At 37.5% G+C, this 26,419-nt stretch overlaps 3 pseudogenes; all 3 read left to right on the top strand.

Annotated features, from left to right (window-relative positions):
* The first annotated feature begins 5,407 nt into the window (after positions 1–5,407).
* On the top strand, positions 5,408–6,640 carry LOC110151079 (olfactory receptor 4C3D-like; annotated as a pseudogene).
* A 5,930-nt stretch (positions 6,641–12,570) lies between these two features.
* LOC110151084 (adenosine 5'-monophosphoramidase HINT1 pseudogene) lies at positions 12,571–13,146 on the top strand (annotated as a pseudogene).
* Positions 13,147–20,101: 6,955 nt separating this feature from the next.
* Positions 20,102–21,026, top strand: LOC110151083 (olfactory receptor 4C3D-like; annotated as a pseudogene).
* The last annotated feature ends 5,393 nt before the right edge of the window (positions 21,027–26,419 follow it).

Genomic DNA, 26,419 nt, shown 5'->3' on the forward strand with positions numbered 1-26,419 from the left:
GAGGGTGTCTACTATGACCAGTGCATTCTCCTGGAAAAAATTCTATTAGCTTTTGACCTGCTTCATTTTGTACTCCAAGGCCAAATTTGCCTGTTACTCCAGGTTTTTCTTGACTTCCTACTTTTCATTCCAGTCCCCTTTAATGAAACAGAAGTCTGTTTTGGGTGTTAGTTCAAGAAGGTCTTGTAGGTCTTCATAGAACCATTCAACTTCTTCAGCATTACTGGTCAGAGTATATACTTGGATTACCATGATACTGAATGGCTTACATTGGAAATAAACAGAGATCATTCTGTTGTTTTTGAGATTGCATCCAAGTACTGCATTTCAGACTTTTGTTGACTATGATGGCTATTCCATTTCTTCTAAGGTGATTCTTGCCCACAGTAGTAGATATAATGGTCATCTGAGTAAATTCACCCATTCCAGTCCATTTAACTCACTGCTTCCTAAAATGTCGACGTTCACTGTTGCCATCTCCTGTTTGACCACTTCCAATTTGTGGACATAACATCCCAGGTTCCTATGCAATATTGCTCTTTACAGCATTGGACCTTGCTTCTATCACCAGTCACATCCACAACTGGGTGTTGTTTTTGCTTTGGCTCTGTCTCTTCATTCTTTCTGGAGTTATTTCTCCACTGATCTCCAGTAGCATGTTGGGCACCTACTGACCTGGGGAGTTCATCTTTCAGTGTCCTATCTTTTTGCCTTTTCATACTGTTCATGGGGTTCTCAAGGCAAAAATACTGAAGTGGTTTGCCATTCCCTTCTCCAGTGGACCACATTTTGTTAGAACTCTCCACCATGACCCATCTGTCTTGGGTGGCCCTACACAGCATGGCTTAGTTTCATTGAGTTAGACAAGGCTGTGGTCCATGTGATTAGATTGGTTAGTTTTCTGTGATTGTGGTTTCAGTCTGTCTGCCCTCTGATGCCCTCTCTCAGTGCCTACAGTCTTACTGGGGTTTCTCTTACCTTGGATGTGGCGTATCTCTTTACAGCTACTCCAGCAAAGTGCAGTCGCTGCTCCTTACCCTGGATGTGAAATATCTCTTCACGGCCTTCGCTACAGACCTTCGACGTGGGGTAGCTCTTCTCAGTTGCTTGCCTGGCTTTATATAAAAGTATTCCTGAATTGAATTGAATTTTGTTACCAAACAAAACTGATAAAATCAGTTTTATCTCTTTTACTAGATAATTATAATGGGCCTCGCAGTTGGTGGCAATGAGTATCATGATAATTTAGTCATAAAAAGATAATTTAAAGATAATAGTCCTGTCCCAGGATTTAATGGTCTGGTTTCTTATTTCTCCATGGTAGATGTGTTCCTATTATCTTTCTTATGTTTTGTTATATAAATTCTGAATATTATATCCTACTTTTAATACCTTATATGGACATAGGATTACATTTAAATGACAAATGCATTTTACCATCTCTGAATATAATTGAAAAATAGATTTATTTTTATATTATCATGTTCATCTATTTTCACAATTGACAGAAGAAACAACTACTTTGAAGAAGTACCATAGAATTTATCTGGTATGAAGCACTAAATTTATAATGAGGTTCATAATTATCACTTAACATATACCTGAATGCAATATTTAGAAATTATGGCTACTATGAATGGTCATTAATGTTGTTTAGTAGTGTCCTAGTCTTTGCTATCCCATGGACTCTAGCCCCCAAAGTTCCTCTGTACATGAGATTTCCATTTTCTTTTCCAAGGGATCTTCCTGACCCAAGATTGAACAGTTCTGCACTGGAAGACAGATTCTTTACTGCTGAGCCAACAAAGAAGCCTATTATGAATGGTAGATCAATTAAAATAAAATTGTTGTTCATTCACTAAGCTGTGTCTGACTCCTTGCAACTCCATTTTCTATAGCATGCCAGACTTCCCTGTTTTTCACTGTCTCTGGGAGTTTGTTCAGATTTATGTTCATTGAGTAGATGATGCTATTTAACCAACTCTTCAAAATAAAATAATATAATAAATATTTTAAAATCTGATAATAAAGCACTGAAGCATTTAATTTATAAGTACCAAATACTTAGACTCTGTATTTAAGCTCATTTACTTTCAAATATCCAAGTCCATAAATATTCAACTTGTTGCTATGTTTTCCTTTTGTGACTATGTTTTAAAGAATCTGCCCAAGTGCAGGAGACCTGGGATCAATTCTTATGTTGGGAAGATCTTCTGGAGTAGGAAATGGCAACCTGCTCCAGTACTTTTGGCTAGAGAATCCCATGAACAGAGGAGTCTGATTGGCTGCAGTCCAAGGGGTCACAAATAGTTGGACATGACTGAGTAACTAACTCTTTTCACTTTATTTTCACATAGACTTAAAGATGAAGTTTAACATATATATGGAATTTAGAAAGATGGTAACGATAACCGTATATGGAAAACAGAAAAAGAGACACAGATGTATAGAACAGACTTTTGGACTCTGTGGGAGAAGGCGAGGGTGGGATGTTTCAGGAGAACAGCATTGAAACATATATTATCTAGGGTGAAACAGATCACCAGCCCAGGTTGGGTGCATGAGACAAGTGCTCGGGCCTGGTGCACTGGGAAGACCCAGAGGGATCGGGTGGAGAGGGAGGTGGGAAGGGGGGTCAGGATGGGGAATACATATATATCCATGGCTGATTCATGTCAATGTATGACAAAAACCACTACAATATTGTGAAGTAATTAGCCTCCAACTAATAAAAATTAATTAATTAATTAATTAATTTAAAAAGACTGAAAAAATAAATAAATAAGATGAAGTTTAAAATTAAAAAGGAATACTAGTAAAGTACTTCTCTGATGTTGTTATGAAATAACTGGGTTGTTAGCAAGACCTGCTAATGATGGAAAAATACATTAGCCATGCATAAGAAACTTCATAGACTTTGCCCACAAACAGGATATGTGGTAGTGCTTTTAAGACTTATCCAAAGGTACCATCATGAGATACCGAGTTAGCTGCCATTTTTTATCTTATGACTTTACTTCTTTCCTGGGCAACTAACAGCTGCCTGGGGCCTGGCCATGGCACTAGGTCATACATTTTCATAGGTGAGATTATTTTTGAAATCACATAATCATATATACTCATGTATAAGTGTATGTTTAAAATCATATAATCACTCCTCATCCAAATTTACCTGAGGTTTAAAACCTCCTTAAGCATACAAAACATCAAGAAAGGTAGAATTGACTACAGTACTAAGCACTTTAGAAGTAAAAATATTTTAGAATCTTTTTTCTTATTGATATATATTTAAATTAGCTGAGCTTATAATAAAATTATCTACAATGAATAAGTTAGAATAACTATACAATTAAAATATGCACCCAAGATTTTCCTCACCTAATATTGCAACTGATAATTTTTTCATGATATTGCACAATTTTAAAAGCATCTCTGTTAAAAACTACATACTATTCAAAAAGGATCCACTATATTTTATTTATCCTTTCCTCCACTGTGGAACAGCTCACACCCTTTAAATTTTCCACAGCTATTAATGATTATGTTGAACATATTTGTGCATAGTGATGTTTCTCTTAAAATATTTTACATTAACCTTTATTCCTAGAAAAAATATTATGGAGCCAAAGAAAAATTGAAAAAGTAATTTGTTTCATAGTTGTTTATAAAGCGTTTCTATGAATTGTGTTTAATTCTTACTTTATTTACATTATCTCTTCTTTGATCTGCTGGGAGATCCCACTAAAGAAGGAGGAAGTTCAGTGAAGCTGCTGCATTGTGTTCCCACATATGCATACAATTTTCACCGAGGAAAATTTAAAAAAAAATAATGTTTCTGTTTATCTTTGAAAGACATACTGTATGGAATATCTTTAATTATATTTATTTCTCTCCTCTTTGGCAAATTTATAACCCCAAATTGTATTAGTTACACATCCTGTAACCAGGAATGATTGGAGACGGCTGCTGTGGGAAAACAGGAGAAGAAGGCATGAGGATGCATGGAGCAGAAACATAAAGGAGTGGGAAGCTCATGCAGGTCATGGATAGATGTGCTGCTGCTTTGATGACACAATTTCAGGAATTAAGTTCATTCAATAACATCACTTTTCATGATTTTATGTGAGCAACTTACATCAATGTGCACATCAAGGGTTCAATAAATATTTGTTTGATGAAGGAATCTGTAGTAGGAGTTAATAGTAAGTAATGGATTTTATACATGTTTTGATAGTTGGTGTATTGATATATATGTTTATAGGTATAGTGTATTAGGTATCCCCCTAATTTATCTAACAGAGTATTTCTTTCTGCTCTCCTTGTTAAATTTTTATGTTAGAGCTTTGAAAATATGGATTTCCTCTGATTGACAGATCCTTGTGTGTTGAACATCTATGCAAGAGTTTATGTTTTAATCCAAGTTTTCTAAAGTTATAAATTTATAGAATATGACTATGCTAAATTGTGTGTGGAGCAGAATTTAGAAGAATAAAAAAAGAATCAATAAACAAACACACTATCTTGAAAGGAAAATGACCCAATATGTGCACTTCCATAGAAGCAATTAAATACTTTATGGTTACTCTAGGGAGTGTGTCAGAAACTGATACTGGAGTGTAGCTTCCTTTCAAATGCTTATCTGTTTCTTATAAAGTAGAGAGATTACAGATAAACAGAGCTGAAGGACAAGAGCACTTGAATTTCTGCTGAGTTTATCATTTGGGTAAGCAGATATATGCTTACTCTTCAAGAATGGGCATTCATTACCAAGCCCTTACTCATCACTGATTAGGTTTTAGGCACTGCAGACATTCCAGGCACTAAGGTAAGTGATGAATGCCTCATGTGTCCTGGTAGGTACAAGGGAGCATGTGTCTCCAAGGACTTATACACACCTCACTAAATTCCCTCCATGTGATAGATATTTCTTGACCATATTTTTTCTTTCCATAGTTTGACCTGAGGGTTGGAATATAAATTCTCATGGGAGAGGGGATAACTCTTGCCTGCGTATAGCACTTCTCACCTTACAAGAGACCTCTGAAAATTGCAATTTTTTACCTCACAGACACAGAGTAGGGCTTGGGAAGCATGGGACACTGAGGTGACTTAGTCCAATGGAGTTGGAACCAGTAGGAGAATCCAAATCTCATGTAGACAGCCCAGTGTTTTCTTGGCAAATTACACATTAAATGAGGCCCTACTGATGTTTTACAGGTGACAGGTACTAGATGTCTGAAGAGATGCAAAATACCATGGTGAAAATAAGAAAGAATTGAAGTGAGTGCAGAACAAAAATTCCAAGGGCATGTTGCACAGTGACTATTTTGTTCTAAGAAAGTCAGACCAAAAGTCTTTCATGATTAATGACTATCGTTCTTTATCCCAGGAAGCTGTTGCTTACTGAATGTATGTCCTCAGGCCTTCAAACAATGTTACTGAGTTTGTTCTCCTAGGACTCACACAAAATCCACACCTGCAGAAAATACCCCTCATTGTCTTTCTGTTCATTTTTCTCTTCACTGTGCTGGCCAACCTGCTCATTGTCATCACCATCTCCCTCAGCCCCACACTTTCTGCTCCCATGTACTTCCTTCTCACTTACTTGGCTTTATTAGATGCCTCCTTCACATCTGTTACCACCCCCAAATTGATTGTTGACCTACTTCACCAAAGGAGAATCGTCTCCTGGCAAGGACGCCTGACTCATGTCTCTTTAGAACACTTCCTGGCAGCATCAGAGATAATCATCCTCATTTTCATGGCCTATGACCTCTGTGTGGCCATCTGCAAGCCTCTGCACTACACAACCATCATGCGACGGGGGCTCTGCCAACTCTTGGTGGTGGTGGCCTGAATTGGGGGGGATCCTTCATGCCACTGTGCAGATTCTTTTCTTGATGGACTTGACCTTCTGCAGTCTCAATGTCATTAATCACTTCACATGGGATTTCTTCTCACTGCTGGAACTTGCCTGCAGTAACACCTACATACCTGGAATCATGGTGGCTGCTAACAGTGGGGCCATGTGCTTGCTCATTTTTTTCCTTCTCCTCATCTCCTACATAGTCATCCTGAGTTCCCTGAAATCCCATGGCTCCAAGGGATGACTTAGAGCCCTCTCTACATGTGGCGCCCACTTTACAATCAGTTCAGTTCAGTTGCTCAGTCTTGTCCGACTCTTTGTGACCCCATGAATCACAGCACTCCAGGCCTCCCTGTCCATCACAAACTCCCGGAGTTTACTCAGACTCATGCTTATCAAGTCGGTGAGGCCATCCAGCCATCTCATCGTCTGTCGTCCCCTTCTCCTCCTGCCCCCAATCCCTCCCAGCATCAGGGTCTTCACATGAGTTGGCCAAAGTATTGGAGTTTCAGCTTCAGCATCAGTCCTTCCAATGAACACCCAGGACTGATCTCCTTCAGGATGGACTCGTTGGATCTCCTTGCAGTAGTGATGCTCTTTTTTCTGCCTTGTGGGTTCACCTATACACGTCCTGTGGCCACTTACCCTGTGGACAAGCGGGTGACTATGTTCTATGCAATCCTCATTCCCATGTTAAATCCTATCATTTACACAGTGAGAAACATGGAGGTGAAAAACACCATGAGGAATCTGTTAAAGAGAAGAGTAGTTTAGGTGTTCAGAATGTCAATAAAGTGATGATTTATATACATAGGGATAATTAAGTGTGAATACTCAGTTGCTAAGTCATGTCAGACTCTTTGCAACCTCATAGACTGTCACCAGCCAGATTCCTCTGTCCATGGGATTTCCCAGGCAAGAATACTGAAGAGGGTTGTCATTTCCTTCACCAGAGGATCTGTGCAACCCGAGGATCAAACTAGCGTCTTCTGCATTGGCAGGCAAATTTTCTACCATTGAGCCACCAGGAAAGTCCATGTTGTTTTTGTTGTTCAGTCACTAAGTTGTGTCTGCTCTTTGCCACCTCACGGACGGTAGCATGCCACTCTCCTCTGTCCTCCACTATCTCCTGGATTTTCTCAGATTCATGTCCATTGAGTCAGTGATGCTATCTAACCATCTTATCTTCTGCTACCTCTTTTCTTCTTTTGCCTTCAGTCTTTCCCATCATCAGGGTCTTTTCCAATGAGTTGATCCTTTCTATCAGATGGCCAAAGTATTGGAGCTTCAGCTGCAGCATCAGTTCTTCCAGTTAATAGTTAGGGTTGATTTCCTGTACAATTGATTTCTTTGATCTCCATGCAGTCTAAGGGAGTCTCAAGAGTTTTCTACAATACCACAGTTTAAAAGCATTGATTCTTTGGCATTCAGCCTTCTTTATGGTCCAACGTTCACATCCATACATGAGTACTGGAAACACCATAGCTTTGACCATATGGACATTTGTTTGCAAAGTGACATCTCTGCTTTTTAATATGCTGTACGTATGTCATAGCTTTACCTCCAGGTAGCAATTGTCTTTTAATTTCATGGCTGCAGTTGAACCAATCTGATTGTGATATTGACCATATGGTGATGTCCATATGTAGAGTCATCTCTTGGGTCATTTTTGCTATTGCCAGTGTATTTTCTTGACAAAACTCTGTTAGTCTTTGCCCTTTTTCATTTTGTACTCTAAGACCAAACTTGCCTGTTATTCTGAATATCTCCTGACTTTCTACTTTTGCATTCCAATTCCCTGTGATAAAAAGGATATCTTTTTTTTTGGTATTAGACCTAGAAGGTCTTGTAGGTCTTCACAGAACCAATCAACTTCAGCTTCTTCAGCTTCAGTAGTTGGGACATAGACTTGTGCTACACTGATGTCGAATGGTTTGCCTTGGAAGCAAACTGAGATGATTCTGTTGTTTTACAGATTACCCAAATACTGCATTTCTTACTCTTTTTTTGTAACTCTGAGGGGTACTCCATTTCTTCTAAGGGATTCTTGTCCACAGTAGTAGATATAATGGTCACCTCAATTAAATTCAAGACCCTTTTAGTTCATTAATTCCTAAGATGTTTATGTTCAATCTTGCCATCTCCTACTTGACCACATCCAATTAACCTTGATCCATGGACCTAACATTCCGGGTTTCTATGTGATAATTTTTCTTAGAGCATCGGAATTTACTTTTATGACCAGATGCATCCACAATTGAGTGTCATTTCTGCTTTGGCCCAGCCGCTTCATTCTTCCTGAAGCTATTAGTAATTGCCCTCCATGCTTCCCGGTAGCATATTGGATACCTTCTGATGGGGGAACTTATCTTCTAGTGTCATATCTTTTTGCCTTTTCATACTGTTCATGGTGGGAATACTGGAGTGGGTTGCCATTTCTTCCTCCAAGTGGACCATATTTTGTCAGAACTCTTCACTATGATCCATCCATCTTGGGTGGCCCTGTATGGCATGGCTTATAGCTTCATTGAGTTATGCAAACCCCTTTGTCAAGACAAGGCTGTGATCCATGAAGGGACTGAATAAGACTATAACTACTTTACTAAATTGTCAGTCTCTGTTGTGAAATCTATTATATGAATATAATACTCATGTAAGAAGAAGCTTTCATATGATATTACCCTGTTTTATTACAGTGTCTCAATCATAGGATATTTTGTGTATTAAAATAAGTAGCATTATTCAATTTAATAATTGGATAAATACTTAAACACTGTATCTGAATTGGTGGTAAATTTTTCTATAGAGACCAAACATCAAGGCAGAATATATTGAATACTGAAAGAAAGAGAGAAAAACTTGCACTGACAAGTAGAAAAGTACATGATAAAGTCCTCTTTGCTGAAGCAAAACAACTGGTCTGGTACTTTGTTCTTAACTGTAAATAATCTGAAAATTGTTATAAAATATTTTTTCTTCTATCACTGTCACATCTTCAGTTTAGTTCAGTTGCTTAGTCATGTTCAACTCTGTGACCTCATGAACTGTAGCATGCCAGTCTTCCCTGTCCAACACCAACTCCCAGAGCCTGCTCAAAATTATGTTCATCAAGTTGGTGATACCATCCAACCATCTCATCACAACTTACAGACCTTAATCAGTGATATGGTTTAGTAGTGCTTCTGCACATGATGAGAAGTTTGGATTCCATCATGGACTCAATGGACATGAGTCTGAGCAAACTCTGGGAGACAGTGAAGGACAGGGAGCCTGGCATGCTGCAGTCCATGGGATCACAAAGAGTCGGACACGACTGAGCGACTGAACAACAGCATAATTCTTAAATTTAGTGGAAAAATCCCGGTGTACTTAATTGAGCAAGAATCAGTTTTGGACTGATTCCAGTTCTAAGATTTAATGATATATGTAGTTAGAAATGGATAAAATGTACAATTATTTTCAACTCTATTGAGGCAAAAATATGATACCTCTTTAAGAAATGTTATAAAATTTGGGGAGGGGGTCCTTCATTAGCCTTAAAACAATGCATAAAAGAAAGAAAATAAAAATATCCCCCAAAATTTCAAGTCATCTAGTCTGGCCACACCAACATGACAGAATGAGAAGAACTAAGCAACTGAATGGTATTTTCTATTTTGAAGTTAGTAAGAAAAGTAGTTACTAAAATAAATTTCCCTAGGGAATAATCTACAGTGTAAATAATAACAGTTTTCTGAATAATCAGAGACTCCACGGAGAAAATGGAGACACAGTTAAATGAAATAAAATATTTCTACAAATAATAATGCAGCCTGTCACACTATCTTGTCATCATGGATGAAAGATGAATTCAGAGTAACTTAAAAAGTCTTCAGTCACACAATAGCTTCCACATCACATCACATCAAGCCTCCAAATGGTAACAAAAACACCTGATATTGGGAATCAGTCTTCGCAACTGTGCAACTTTATTAAGTAAGACATAAAATTATTTTGTAATAGATAAAGCTTTGATTCCAATACTGGTTTTATCACTTACATGTTTGACTTTTGGGAAATTAATGAGATGGAGTAAGCCTCAGGTTCTGTGGATAAAAAAGGGAGATTTCTGTCTTATTACAGTAAATGTTGAAAGTGATACATTAAACTGTAGGACAGGAGAAATACAATCAGAACAAGATTGAAAGAGAAATAATCATTTGGGTTGCTTCAGGATAACAAACTGTTAGAGGCTGGAACAAAGGTAGACCTAACTCTCAGGAAGCTGCTGCTTAGGCCAGGATGGAATTGGGGCAGGAATGATCAAATCAAGGATACATTCTGAAAGTAGGGACAACTCGATTTTCCAAAGGGATGAATGAGTCATAGGAAATCAATAAGGGAGTGAAGAACACTGTGAGATTTATTGTCTGAGCAACGGCATTGAACTGCGTACAACTTAACAAGATAGGGTACACTTTTACATTGTGGAAATTTTAAATTATGTATTATATATACTAAACAGACATTTAAATGCAGATGTCCAAAATTGGAGATATGGCATACAAAATTTTGAAAATAAGGATAGATGTCAGAGCTAGAGACGCAGCATTTGATAGCCTCAGCATTCATAGGTCAGGAAATGGGAACATCCAAGTAAAGAGCCACTGAAAGACATCTCAGTGATTTCTTATACAATCCAAGTCAATGATCTTCTATTCACAGTTTGATCTATTCACACTTGATGTGTAAATTCCTTTGTTTCAATAATTTTTCCTTTGTGACTGCATAATGTTACATATTTATATATAATTCCCTTTCCATCTTTGTTCTATCACTATTTCTTTAAATCTGAACCAAATTCTCTTATTTCAGTTTGATGGATATATTCCTACCCTGTAACACTTAGTATTTTGCCAATATTTTCATAATAGCTGTTTTTCCATTGGACTGGAGTTTTTTGATGCATCTTTATATGTTATAAAACTGGGGATAGGGAACTAGGCCTTTTAAAACTTGGTCATCACAATGTATGTGCCACATTGGACATAAACTGGTACACTATACTCATGGTTTGGGCTTCCCAGTTGGGGCTAGTGGTAGAGAGCCTACCCACCAATGCAGGAGACAAGAGACACAAGCTGAGTTAGAAAGATTCCCTGGAGGAAAACAGAGCAACCCACACCAGTAATCCTGCCTGGAGAATCCCATGGACAGAGGAGCCCGGTGGCTACAGTCCAGAGGATAATAAAGACCTGGGCGTGACTGGAATGGCTTAGCACCCATACGTTGTTTTAATTGATTGGATAAAGGAAAAGATTAAATTGCAATGCTTTAAAAATCCCCCCCTCTTCTTCGGTAACTTATCTGGTTCTAATAAGTGACTTCATCTCCTATACAGGCAAGACAAAACCAAGGAATGATGTAACTTATTTCGTCCTATTGGGCTTCACAAAAAATCCAAAGAAGCAGAAAGTCTTTATTCAGTTGTCTGTTTAGTATAAGAAATGGAGCTACTATTCACATCTGCATTCTTCAAAATCCAAATCTGATACTCTTTCAACCATTTCAAAAATATCAGAGAAAAGGTGTTTCATCAGGACCTCTCTCATGTCACAGAAATTTAAAACTTCTCTTTTCTAAATACATATCATAAAAGTTGTTTTTATGCTTAAAAGTCTAAGCAGTTGTTTCTAAGACAGCTAAGACATATTTCTAAGACATCATCGAGGAAGATGTGGACTGTTATATAGAAAGAAGCATATTACTATATAAGTGTTAGAATTTTTGCTTACATTTAGTTCCTTGAATTTGAAATCCTCTTTGAAAACTACTTTAGAAGATTATTTATAAAGAATAATAAAAACCAGATAAAAATCAACACTCTGAAGTTAACCAAAGAAAGCATTTCTCAGCTAACTCACATAACTTAGAAGGCTTTGTTGTGAATTAATTCTGGCTTTTTTAAAAAATGAAATGTGCTTCTAAAATATGACTGTGTGTATAAGTCACAGAAATGTGTATAGTTCCCTTTTTTTGACAGAAAGGTCCAGCCTCTGATTTCAAGGGCACTATATGTTCATTTTTTAACTTGGGGAGTTATTGCTTTACAATGTTGTATTAATTTCTGCTCTACAGCAGTGTGTATATACATACATACAAATATATATATATATATATATATATATATATATAGAGAGAGAGAGAGAGAGAGAGAGAGAGAGATGTAGATATGTAGATATATATATATGATCTCCCTCATGAGCCTCCCTCTCACCTCCACTTTCCACCCCTCTAGATCATCCCAGAGCACTGAGCTGAGCTCCCTGTGTTCTACAGCTTTCCAATTTGTTGTTGCTCACTTGCTATTTCATGCCCAAGTCTTTGCAACCCCATGGACTACAGCATGCCAGGCTCTTTTGTCCTCCACTATCTCCAAGAGTTTGCTCAAATTCGTGTCCATTGAGTCAGTGATGCTACCTAACCATTGCATCCTTTGTCACCCTCTTCTCCTTTTCCCTTCAGTCTTTCCCAGCTTCCCACTGGCTATCTGCTTTAATAGTATATTATTTAAGAAATTAATGAACTCCATGATAGAAACATATTCAGAAAGCATATTATTAGAAATACATGATTGAGAGTAAGAAAACCACTTTTTTTTTATTAGTTGGAAGCTAATTACTTTAAAATACTGTAGTGGTTAGAAAACCACTTTTGGGTCCCCGGCCGGCTGCTCGGGAGGGAGGCAGAGATGGCAGATGAGATCGCCAAGGCTCAGGTCGCCCGGCCTGGCGGCGACACGATCTTCGGGAAGATCATTCGCAAGGAAATCCCAGCCAAAATCATTTATGAGGATGACCAGTGTCTTGCTTTCCATGACATTTCCCCTCAAGCACCAACACATTTTCTGGTGATACCCAAGAAACATATATCCCAGATTTCTGCAGCAGAAGATGATGATGAAAGTCTTCTTGGGCATTTGATGATTGTTGGCAAGAAATGTGCTGCTGATCTGGGCCTGAAGAAGGGCTATCGAATGGTGGTGAATGAAGGTTCAGATGGGGGCCAGTCTGTCTATCATGTTCATCTCCATGTTCTTGGAGGTCAGCAGATGAACTGGCCTCCTGGTTAAGCATGCTATAGAGATAATGTTGCCTTCTCTATGCAGTGATCAGGTTTGCAAGTTCTAATATGCTTAACAATTTTTTTTTTTTTGCCTGTGTATGGAGATATTGAAAAAATAATTTAAAAAACCCATACATAATAAAAGACATTGTTGCATGGTCAAAAAAAAAAGAAAACCACTTTTGGAAACAGGAGATATGAGTTTTATTTTATAGTATGCAACATTATATTCTAGAGCCTTAAACAGTTCTCATTTCTGTAAGTAGTTTACTTAGGTAAACTGCAAGTTGTTTCTAAGTTTTGTCTTTCCACCCAAGCTAATATATTTATTGTCATAAATATTATTATTTTTATTTCTACTTCAATTCGAAGCAACACTGGAAGGTTTATGATACCACAGCCTACCTCCCAGAACTTTTCATTCCTCGTAAACAACATAGGAGATGTCCTTCTGGGATAAAAGTTTCTTTGGATGAGCTCTCTCTTGACATGAGCTCTCTCTTGACTGCTTTGCTATCTTGAGAACATGTTCCTCTACCTACTGAAATTCATGAATCTGCCCATTAAAGCATTTTGATATGAACCTGTTTTGTGTGTGTGTGTGTGTGTGTGTGTGTGTGTGTGTGTGTGCATGTGTAAAATTAGTCCCTAAAACTATCAAACATGAAAACAGACCTCAACTACTTTCTGATAAGCTGTGAAATGATCCATACATTTTTGTTTTTCTGTTTTCTTTCTGGTTTGCCTTTCAAGTGGAGAATCTATGCTACTATCTCTCCAGGATTTATAAATCACATTAAGTTTGTATTCTAGAAACAGACTGCCTGGCATAGCTCCAGAATTCTTCTTTGAAAATTATTTTCATGGACAACCTTCACTGTTTTACGTCTAAATCTGCTCTCTTTCCCTTTTATGCTTCTCTAAAGCCTTGGGAAACTGGACTAGAGAGATTTAGGGGTTCTCAAGCAATCTCTCTACCTAGCAGTGTAGCTATTAAAGTCAAAGCTGGATGAACATTGAATGGGCCATGATTGAATGAATTTCAGTCTTTCATGAAGTTGGCGATGGTGACTTTGTCAGTACACGCTAATTCTGTGATTTGACTTTCTTTCACTCCAGTGTTGAAAGAGCAAGTTAAAGACAATTCCATGATGATACTTCTGCAAAATTCATATCCCCCATAGGTTACAATCCTCACTGAGACTGTTTTGGCACCTGCTATCACAGATAATATTGCAGAACTGTAATGTTACGGTGTCAAATCAGATTAGGTTTGGTCGTGTGTTTTCAGTTCTCTTAAACTGTTTTCCTTCATGACACATTATGCTTACAGTGATCACAATCGCTGGGGTCAATCTAGAGTTATCTACAATTTATTTTTCTTCTTATTAAAGAAAGCATATTTTAACATCTTGAAGTAGCTGTGATTTCACATAAAATATTTCTGAATTGAATTTATTTGCAAATGATTTTAATATCAGCTTTATTTATTTTACTAAGTAATTATAGTGGGCTTCACAACTGATGGCAGCATAAGAGTCTCATGGCACTTTAGTCATAGAAAATATAATTTAAAGATAGGGGTGCTTCCCCAGGGTTCAGTTGTATGGCTTCTTATTTTCCCTTGGTAAATGGTGTCTTTATTCCCTTTCTTACATTTTCTTATACAAATTATAAGTATTATTTCCTATTTTTTATATTTTATAGGTATGGTGGAGGATTAAATTTAAATGGCAAATGCACTCTACCATATTTGATATATTTGAACAATGGAATAATTTTTAATATTATCATGTTATGTTAGTCTAATTCCAGAACTGGAACAAGAAACAACTATTTTGAAGAAGTACTGTAAACCTTATCTAGCATGAAGTGTTAATAATATAATAGGGTTCATAATAATCATTTAATGTACACCTGAAAGCAATATTTAGAAATGATGATTACCATGACTGGTAGATCAGTACAAATAAAATAGTCCAATAAAATCTAAAAATCAGATAGCTACACACCTAAGTGTTTTATTTATATGGTATCAAAAATTCATACTCTGTTTTTAAGCTCATTTACTATCAAGTATCCAAGTTTGTAAGTGGTCATCTTGGTGCTTTTTTATTTTGTGATGATGTTTTGTTTTCATGTAGACTTAAGGATTACTTTTAAAATTAAAGATGAATATTGTAAAAGCTCTTCTCTGATGTTCAGATGCCTTATTTGAAATAATTGGGTTATTGGCAAGACCTGCTAATGATGGAGAAATACCCTTGAAGTCAATTAGCCACAGATAAGAAACTGTCTAGAATTTGCCCAAAAAGAGGATATGTGGTAGTGTTTTTAAGGCTTATCCAATGATACCATTTATAAATCAAAAAAGACACGTATTGCAGCTGAGCTAGTTGGCATTTTTAATCTTATAACTTAATACTTCTTTCCTAGTGAACTAGCAGCTGCCTGGGGCTTGACCATGGACCTATGTCGGACATGTTCATGCATGAGATTACTTTTTGAAATTATATAATCTTAGATTCTCATATTTAAATGCATGTTGCAGATCATATAATCACTGCTCATCCAAACTTACCTGAGATTTAAATCCTTCAGTGCACAAAGCATCAAGTGAGGTATACTCAACTACAGTACTAACAATTTAGAGGTAAAAATATTTTGGGGTCTTTTGTATTATAAATATATATTTAAATTCATTAGAAGAATAATATAATTAGTTACAATGAAATAACAGAGTTTCTATACAATTCAAATGTGCATTAAAAATTTCCCCACTTAATATTACAATGTCAGAAATTTTCTATGATAATGCACAATTTTAGATGCAGCTTTGTTAAAAACTACATATTATTCAAAGAAAGTGATTATATTTTAATTATTTTGTTCTTCACTTTTGAATTATTCCACACTGTTTCTAATTTTCCATAGGTCTTAATAATTGTGTTGAACATATTTATACCTAGTGATCTTTCTCTTTTAAAAATATCTTACATTAGGGCTTATTCCTTGAAAAAGTATTGTGGAGTCAAGGAAAAACAAGAAAAGTAATTTATTTCTTCATAGTTGTTATGTTTAATTCTTACTTTATTTACACTCTAGTCTATTTTGATCTGTTGTGAGATCCTACCTCAGAATGGGGACTTGCAATGAAGCTGCTGCACTTTGATTTAAGATTTGTATAAAATTTTCATCTTAGATAATTAAAAATAAAGTTCTTTATTAATTTATCTTTCAAAGAGAAAGTTACCTTTTGCCAAATACATTTTATTATATTTACTTCTCTTCTCTTGGCATCTTTGGCATCATCTCCAATTCTCTCAGTCTATTAGTAATGCAGTATCCTGTAACTGGATTTCCCAGGTGGTGCTAGTGGTAAAGAACCTGACTGTCAGTGTGGGAGGACACAGAGACCATGAGTTCAATCCCTGGGTTGGGAAGATCCCTTGGAGGAGGGCATGACAATCCACTCCAGTATTCTTGCCTGAAGAATCCCATGGACAGAGGAGCCTGGCAGACTACAGTCCATGGGGTCTCAAAGAGTCAGACATGACTGAAGCAACTTAGCACCCACTCCTCCTGTAACTAGGAGTGACGGATACTGGATGCTATAGAAAGATGGGAGAAAAAATGAGAAGGAGTGGGAAAGTCATTCATATTACAGATGGATGTGCTGCTTCTGTTTGGTAATAGAATTATGGGCATTAACAACAGTTGATAATGACACATTTGTGACATTTTGTGAACAACATACAAAACAACAACATAATATTTATAGTAAGTATCCAATAAATATTTCTTGAATGAATAAGCTTGTAGTAGGAACTAATAAGTAATGGATTTTATATTATAAAGAAAGCTGAGGGCTTTTGAACTATGGTGTTGGAGAAGAGTCTTGAGAGTCCTTTGGGCTGCAAGGAGATTCAACCAGTCCATCTTAAAAGAAATTGAAAGGTTGTTGCTGAACAATAAAATGCTGAGATTCTTGGCCTCTGGAGGAGATGAATTCAATCCAGGGCCAGAGATGAGGCTGGATCACTCAGAGCTTTTGTGTAATAAAGTTTTATTAAAGTATAAAGAGATAGAGAAAGCTTCTGACATAGGCATCAGAAGCGGTCAGAAAGAGTACTCCCCCCCCCCCCTCCGCTAGTCTTCAGCTGGATGTTATATAGTCACTAGCAGTCTGTTAATCAAGAGAAAGGAATGTCTTAAAACTCCAAATGGCACCAGGCCCCTCATTCATAAGATGAATTTTGGGATAATCTTGGCACCAGATGATTCATCCCAGACCATAAGATCATTGATTTGAATGTTGTAGAAGAGCAGATTACCATACAAATAGTTTCATTTACATAGATTAGGGGAACAATATCTGAGTATAACATACTGGTTTGTCAAGTAGGTTCTGAGCCATTAGGCTGAACCGACTTGAAGACAGAGTCTGGGGTAAATGCATAGCACATTAACATAGCTTAAGACAAACATTTCCATAAGAAAAATGTATTGGTTAACTCAAGGTTTGAGAATAGTTAGCTTCAGGTAAAACCAGCTGTCATTATGGCAACATAGTATTTTAAGAGAAACCTCCTTTAAAATTTGTATAGAGAAGGAAAAAAATACCGCTAGTTTGTTTCCTCCTGCTGTTTAAGAGAGATAAAAATGTCTGACACTTGCAGCCTATTTCCTCCATTTGGAGACCCCTGGCTTTCCTGCCTGTTACCCTCTCAAGATCAGTCCTGAGTATTCATTGGGAGGACTGATGCTGAAGCTGAAACTCCAATATTCTGGACACCTGATACAAAGAACTGACTCATTGGAAAAGACCCTGATGCTGGTAAAGATTGAAGGTAGGAGGAGAAGGGGATGACAGAGGACGAGATGGTTGGATGGCATCATCGACTCGATGGACATGAGTTTGAGTAAACTCCGGGAGTTGGTGATGGACAGGGAGGCCTGGTGTGCTACAGTCCATGGGGTCGCAAACAGTCAGACACGATTGAGTGACTAAATTAACTAAATCTATTTGTTATCATTGGGGTGTGTGTGTGTGTGTGTGTGTGTGTATATATATATATATATATATATATATATATAGAGAGAGAGAGAGAGAGAGTGCATTGATTAAATTTTCTAGCCAACTATTTCTGTCCTCCTCATTAATTTTTTTCTTATTTTTAGAACTTTGAAAATAAGGATTTTCTTTACTTGATAGATCCTTGTGTATTGAACACCTATGCAAGAATATTTTTTTATCAAGTCTACTGAAGTGGTAAATTCACAGAATATGACTATGTTAAATTGTATGTAGAACAGGAAATGGTAGCCCATTCCATTATTCTTGCTTGGAAAATTCCATGGATGGAGGAGCCTGGCGGGCTACAGTCCATGGGATTGTAAAGATTTGGGCACGACTGAGCATGAATGAGCACACGCACACATACAAACACATATGGAACATAATATTGAAGAATATTAATTATAAATTAGCAAACTGATTATCTTGAAAGTAAAATGACTCATAAAATGAAAAGAGGCAATAAAATATTTCCATAATTACTCTAGAGAGTATGTGAGTTCAGTTCAGTTCAGTCACTCAGTCATGTCCAACTCTTTGTGACCCCATGGACTGCAGCACACCAGGCCTCCCTGTCTATCACCAACTCCCAGAGTTTACCCAAACTCATGTCCATTGAGTTGGTGATGCCATCCAATTATCTAATTCTCTGCCATCCTCTTCTTCTCCCACCTCCAGCCTTTCCCAGCATCAGGAGCTTTTCAAATGAGTCAGCTCTTCACATCAGGTGGCCAAACTATTGGAGCTTCAACTTCAGCATCAGTTCTTCCAATGAATATTTAGGACTGATTTCCTTTAGGATGGATTGGTTGGATCTCCTTGCAGTCCAAGGGACTCTTAAGACTCTTCTCCAACACGACAGTTCAAAAGCATCAATTCATCAGTGTTCAGCTTTCTTTATAATCCAACTCTCACATCTATACATGACTACTGCAAAAACCATTTGTTGTCAAAGTAATGTCTCTGCTTTTTAGTATGTTGTCTAGGTTGATCATAGCTTTCTTCCAAGGAGCAAGCATATTTTAATTTCATGGCTGCAGTCACCATCTACATTGATTTTGGAGCCCCCCAAAATAAAGTCTGTCACTGTTTCCCCAACTATTTGCCATGAAGTGATGGGACCAAGTGCCATAATCTTAGTTTTCTGAATGTTGAGTTTTAAACCAACTTTTTCACTCAGAAACTATTAAATTGGAGTGCAGCTTCCTTTCAAATGTCTATTTAATTTTCTCATAAAGTAGAGAGATTATAGGTGGGCAGAGCTGGAGGAGAAGATCACTTGAATTTCATCTGAGATTATGGTTTGGAGAAGGAGGTATATGCTGATCCTTGGAGAATGGCAATTCAGTGTCAAACACTCATCACCTAGTAGGTTTCAGACACTGTAGACATTATGCCAGCCACTATGGGAGGGACAGTGATGAAACCCACCTTAATAGCTAATGTGTTCTGGTAGGTACCAGTGAGTTTTCATTGCCAAGAACTTATGTACATTTCCCTAAACTCCCTGCTTATGACAGACACTTGTTGATCATTTTTTTCTTTCCACAGATGTGAGATTTCAAAAGTAAATTTTCATGCAAGAGGAAATAACTCTTACTTGTGTGTAGCACTTCTCAGCTTATAAGACACATCTGAAAATTACAATTGGTAGTCTCACAGACACAGAGGAATTCATGGAAGTATGGAGCACTTAGATGACTTTGTAGAGTCACATAGAGTTGAAACCACTAGGAGAATCCAGATCTCATGGAGACAGCCCAGTGCTTTATCAGTAAATTATAACATCAAATGTTGTCCTAGGTAAATTATAACATCAAGTATTGTTACAGGTGACAAGCTCTGAGTGTTTGAAGAAATGGAAAGCATCATGGAAAAAAGTAAGAAAGACTTGAAAGGAGAACTGGGGCAAATTACCAAGGATATGCTCCACTGTCACCGTGACTGCACTGTTTTTATTCTGAGACAGTCAGATAACAATGCTTTCATGATTAACAAGTATCATTCTGTATTCTTTGTAGGTAATACAGGCTCAGGAAGGTATTACTTGCTCAATGGATGTCCTCAAGCCTCCCAACAATGTGGCTGAATTTGTTCTCTTGGGACCCACACAGAATCCACACCTGCAGAAAATACTCTTTGTTGTCTTTTTGTTCATTTTCCTGTTTACTGTGTTGGCCAACCTGCTCATTGTCATCACCATCTCCCTCAGTCCCACACTTTCTGCTCCCATGTACTTCTTTCTCACTTACTTGGCCTTATTAGATGCCCCCTTCACCTCTGTGAGCACGCCCAAAATGATAATTGATCTGCTGTACCAGAGGAGAACCATCTCCTGGGGTGGCTGCCAAACTCAGCTGTTTTTGGAGCACTTCCTGGGAGGATCAGAGATCATATGTCCTCATGGCCATGGCCTATGACCACGATGTGGCCATCTGCAAGCCTCTACACTACACAACCATCATGCAACAGTTCTGCCAGCTCCTGTTCGTGGTGACCTGGACTGGGGGGATCCTGCAAGTCACAGTCCAGATCCTTTTCTCAATGGACTTGACCTTCTGTGGTCCCAATGTCATTGACCACTTCATGTGTGATTTCTTCTCACTGTTGAAACTTGCCTGCAGTGACACCTATAGGCTGGGAATAGTGGTGGCAGCCAACAGTGGGGGCATGTGTTTGCTTATTTTTGTCATCCTAGTCACCTCCTACATAGCTATCTTGAACTCCTTGAAATCCCATGGCTCTGAAGGATGGCAAAAAGCCCTCTCTACATGTGGCTCCCACTTTATAGTAGTGGTTCTCTTTTTTGGTCCTTGTATATTCACCTACACACGTCCTGTGGCCATTTACCCTGTGGACAAGTGGGTGACTATGTTCTTTGCAATCCTCTGTCCCATGTTAAATCCTATCATTTACACAGTGAGAAACACAGAAGTGAAAAAAGCTATGAGGAATCTGTTGAAGAGGAGAGTCACTTAGGATATTCAGGATGCCAAGAAAGTGATTATTTATATACATAGGAAGGGTTACACCTGTTTTAGATTGTAAAAAAAGTTAATAAATTTTGCAGATCATTGATGAAAAAGAAAGGCCTATAAAATAATATTTGGTGAATATTTACTAACAGATTGGTATTTATTTAGCATTTTGATAACTTTTAAATTGCTTTGTCAGGGCTTCAATATTCACATTCATAGTTTCAAAATAATTAATTGAAACAATAAGAAACTCCTAATTCAATAATTGTAGAATATATTAGTCTCCAGTGTTTTATTGCTGCTTTTCCAAATTCTCACATATGTTTCATGTATAAAATTGATTTTTCCATAGAAAGTTCATGTTAGAATCCCTGTTATTTTCTTAGACTATCATAAATCCAGTAAAAGAAAAATTCTGATAGATACACGGAAAAGGGACAGATGAGCAGTGAAAAACTCAATGCTGTTTTTTTCTGTTAATTTATGAAATTCAACAAAAGAAACACCCACAAATGAGGAAATAATAATTCACAATCTAATATTTTTAGCACAAAAACTAAGCCAGAATTTTGAAATTACTCTTCATTTGCTCCTAAATATCTTTAAATATCTTTATGGCTCATAGTTTTTCTTGAATCTGAAGGAAATATTTTCTTTTCCTATACCAAGGCTTGAACAATTTGAAACTCGGGTGGGGGATTCAGTTTAGTTCACTTCAGTTGCTCAGTCACGTCTAACTCTTTGAAATCCCAAGTACTGCAGCATACCAGGCCTCCCTGTCCATCACAACTCCTGGAGTTTACTCAAACTCATGTCCATTGAGTCAGTGATGCCATCCAACCATCTCATCCTCTGTTGTCCCCTTCTCCTCCTGCCTTCAATCTTTCCCAGTATCAGGGTCTTTTCCAATGAGTCAGCTCTTTGCATCAGGTGGCCAAAGTATTGGAGTTTCAGCTTCAGCCTCAGTCCTTCCAATGAACACCCAGGACTGATCTCCTTCAGGATGGACTGGTTAGATCTCCTTGCAGTCCAAGGGGCTCTCAAGAGTCTTCTCCAACACCACAGTTCAAAAGCATCAATTCTCCGGTGCTCAGCTTTCTTCACAGTCCAACTCTCACATCCATACATGACCACTTGAAAAACAATAGCCTTGACTAAGGAGATCTTTGTTGGCATAGTAATGTCTCTGATTTTTAAAATGCTGTCTAGGTTGGTCATAACTTTTCTCCCAAGGAGTAAGCATCTTTTTATTTCATGGTTGCAGTGATTTTGGAGCCATAAATAAATAAATAAATAAATAAATAAATAAATAAATAAAGTCTTCCTCTGTTTCCATTGTTTCTCCATCTATTTGCCGTGAATTGTTGGTACCAGATGCCATGATCTTAGTTTTCTGAATGTTGAGTTTTAAGCCAACTTTTTCACTCTCCTCTTTCACTTTCATCAAGAGGCTCTTTAGTTCTTCTTCACTTTCTGCCATAGGGTGATGTCATCTGCATATCTGAAGTTATTGATATTTTTCCCGGCAATCTTGATTCCAGCTTGTGCCTCCTCCTGTCCAGTGTTTCTCATGATGTACTCTGCATATTAGTTAAATAAGCAGGGTGACAATATACAGTCTTGACGTGCTCTTTCTCTTATTTTGAACCAGTCTGTTGTTCCATGTCCAGTCCTAACTGTTGCTTCCTGACCTACATACAGGTTTCTCAAGAGGCAGGTCAGGAGGTCTGGTATTCCCATCTCTTGAAGAATTTTCCAGTTTATTTTAATCCACACAGTCAAAGGCTTTGGCATAGTCAATAAAGCAGAAATAGATGTTTTTTTCTAGAGTTCTCTTGCTTTTTCAATGATCCAGTGGATGTTGGCAATTTGATCTCTGGTTCCTCTGCTTTTTCTAAACCAACTTGACCATCTGGAAGTTCATGGTCCAAGTATTTCTGAAGCCTGGCTTGGAGAATTTTGAACATTACTTTACTAGCGTGTGAGATGAGTGCAATTGTGCGGTAGTTTGAGCAATCTTTGGCATTGCCTTTCTTTGGGGTTGGAATGAAAACTGACCTTTTCCAGTCCTGTGGCCACTGCTGAGTTTTCCAAATTTGCTGGCATATTGAGTGCAACATTTTCACAGCATCATCTTTTAGGATTTGAAATAGCTCAACTGGAATCCCATCACGTCCACTAGCTTTGTTGGTACTGCTGTTTCCTAAGGCCCACTTGACTTCACATTCCAGGATGTCTGGTTCTAGCTGAGTGTTCACATCATCATGATTAGTCGTGAAGACTTTTTTTGGGAGGGGTAGGTAAACGCCTTATATTAAATTTCAACAAGAGGTATATGCTTAGGTTCTAAAGATATTGCTCTGTAGGTCTGATAAATATATTTACATCACATGATCATTTTTTATCCATCAGACACATTCACCTCAGTTGATTCATCCATGTCCTAAGCTGGTAGTTTCATTTTTATTATCTCCATTTTACAGAGAACAAACTGAGGCCAAGAGAGATTCATTTGTCTCACATCACATGTGTTTCCCTTGTTAGTGTGTCAGGAACTATTACACTGGAATCCAGCTTCCTTTCAAAAGTTTCAGCAGTGAACTTCCAATTCAGGTCTTTCAAACTCAGCCTTACTTTCTTTCAAATGAAGCATTGCTGTCTGTGGTATGTTTAGGTCTATAGATGAGAAAACTATCTGCAGTCTTAATAATTTACTTTGTTGATTAGTTGTGTCTGACTCTTTGTGACCCCATGGATTGTCCATGGAATTCTCCAGGCCAGAATACTGGAGTGGGTAGCCTTTCCCTTCTCCAGGGGATCTTCCCAACTCAGGGATCAAACCCAGGTCTCCCTGCATTGCAGGCAGATTCTTTACCAGCTGAACCACAAGGGAAGTCCAAGAATACTGGAGTGGGTAGCCTATCCCTTCTCCAAGGGATCTTCCTGACCCAGAAATTGAACTGGGGTCTCCTGCATTGCAGGCAGATTCTTTACCAGCTGAGCCACAAGGGAAGCCCAAGAACACTGGTGTGGGTAGCCTATTCGTTCTCCAGGGGATCTTTCTGACCCAGGAATTGAATGGAAGTCTCCTGCATTGCAGACAGATTCTTACCAACTGAGCTATAAGGAAAGCCCATGGCCTTCAAGAAGATAGTGTTAAATCTGTTGAAGCCTCTTCTCACATGTAGCAATATATTTCAGCATTACATTTTTTTTTTTCCTCTCTCTCTCTTTTTTTTTCCACTTTGGCATGGTGAGCTATGCCAACTCACTTTTACAAAAGGCCAATGTTAGTATGGCAACAGATTTGTTTCTTTTTCAGAAAAGCAAAAACCTTCTTGTATGTCTTTCCATTAGTGAAATCGAGTACTACTGTTGGTCTTCAGTGACCCAAAGGACTGTAGCCTGCCAGGCTCCTCTGTCCTTGGGATTCACCAGGGAAGAATACTGGACTGGATTTCCTTGTTCTCCTCCAGGGGATCTTTTCAACCCAGGGATCTAACCGGTCCACCTGGGAAGCCCCTTAAGCTATTAAAATGATCAAGTTTACCATTGATAATGATAATTAAGCATTTCAGGAGTCTAGACTTAAATAATATGTGGTTCATTTTTTCTTGTGACAATTAGAGATTAGCTGAGCATAATCCAGGGATAAGAATAGGGAAACTCTTGAATAAATATTGCTTCTACTCTAAGACTAAAGGGAGGATCTAAAGAGGAAAACTGAGGCCAATGTTTGGGCCTTAGGGGCTTACTGGAGGGATGAGACATTTAATGAAATGTATATTAAAAATTATCAACAGAAAACTTAGAAGGTTTCAGAGCTGAAGATGGAATTATAAGACCATCTGGCATTCTCTGTTTGAGACTTGCTGACTTGTGAGTAAGTTTAAGGTGTATTAAGGTGTCGCTTCATACTCATCATCAAGAATGTCTCTTGAAGACTAACAGCCACCTAATGATTTCCAATTTAAAAAAATAATAAAATAAACCATATAAGTATGCAAGTATGTTTCCTTAAAACTAATGAGATAAATGTGTGGATCTTTATATATGGATACATTATTTTAATATGGACTTTAGTGAAATTATTAGACATTAAGTGAGGAAAGTGAGTTCTCTATTGTTGAAGGCCAACTATAAGGCTTTTCTCTCCCTTCCCCTTCTTGTTTTCCTGATGGAACCAATCAAATATAGTGAAATTGTCTGTCTATATACAGTCTAGTGAAAAGGTTTGAGTTAGAGGTTGAAGCTTTCATACCAACATGCTAGAATAGAAAAGTGAATATTTAGGTGAATTTTTTTTAATAACCAGTAACTGAAAAAGACTCTCTTTTCCCATTGTTATCCCACAATGTCAACATTTATTACTGGAAAAAATGGCTTCATGGTCAATTCAGTTTAGGAAAGTTAGACATTTAATTCATTAAAAATATTTTTCAGTGTCTACAGTGGAAAAAAAAAGAAAAGCTGTGGGATTTAGGTATATGACATTGAATAATACAAACAGGGTTGTATTTGTGTGGAATTAATTCTAGTGGTGAGTAGGTAAATAATAAGAAAGTGAACAAATGGAAAATAAAATTTTGTTAGTAATGGGTAATACGAAGACTATTTTATGAGAGGGTGATGTAGGAGAGAAAAATTGGATATAGATTTGTGCAGTTGTTTGAAGCACAGCTAAAATTTCAGTTTACTCAGAGTTTAAATAACTATAATATCCTCCTTCCATTTTCAAAAATAAGCAAGTTACTTAAAATCATGCATTGTAAATGAAGATAATATCTTTCCCAAGTAAATAAAAATGGTTTATTGGGGATGAACATTTTTTACTGCTTTTATATATAATGCACAGACCAGCATAAATCACATAAAAAGGTAGCAAATTTGTGGCATTCCTATTTCAGAAAACAACTATGCACAAGTACCACTCAGTGTTACCAAAAGATGCTAAAGTTGTAAATTAGCAATGTCTCAGTCAGAACAGAATTCTTAACTTTCACTGTTAAGATCTCCCAGTCCCCTACTATTATAAAAGCTCTGAACTATAAAATGTGGAAACCTCTGAAAGAGATGGGAATAACAGACCACCTGCCCTGCCTCTTGAGAAACCTGTATGCAGGTCAGCAAACAACAGTTAGAACTGGACATGGAACAACAGATTGGTTCCAAATAGGGAAAGGAGTATGTCAAGGCTGTATATTGTTACCCTGCTTATTTAACTTACATGCAGAGTACATCATGAGAAATACTGGGCTGGATGAAACACAAGCTGGAATCAAGATTGCTGGGAGAAATATCAATAACTTCAGATATGCAGATGACACCACCCTTATGGCAGAAAGTGAAGAAAATTAAAGAGCCTTTTGATGAAAGTGAAAGAGGAGAGTGAAA

The sequence above is a fragment of the Odocoileus virginianus genome, unplaced genomic scaffold, assembly GCF_023699985.2.
Source record: "Odocoileus virginianus isolate 20LAN1187 ecotype Illinois unplaced genomic scaffold, Ovbor_1.2 Unplaced_Scaffold_11, whole genome shotgun sequence".
Lineage (NCBI taxonomy): Eukaryota > Metazoa > Chordata > Mammalia > Artiodactyla > Cervidae > Odocoileus > Odocoileus virginianus.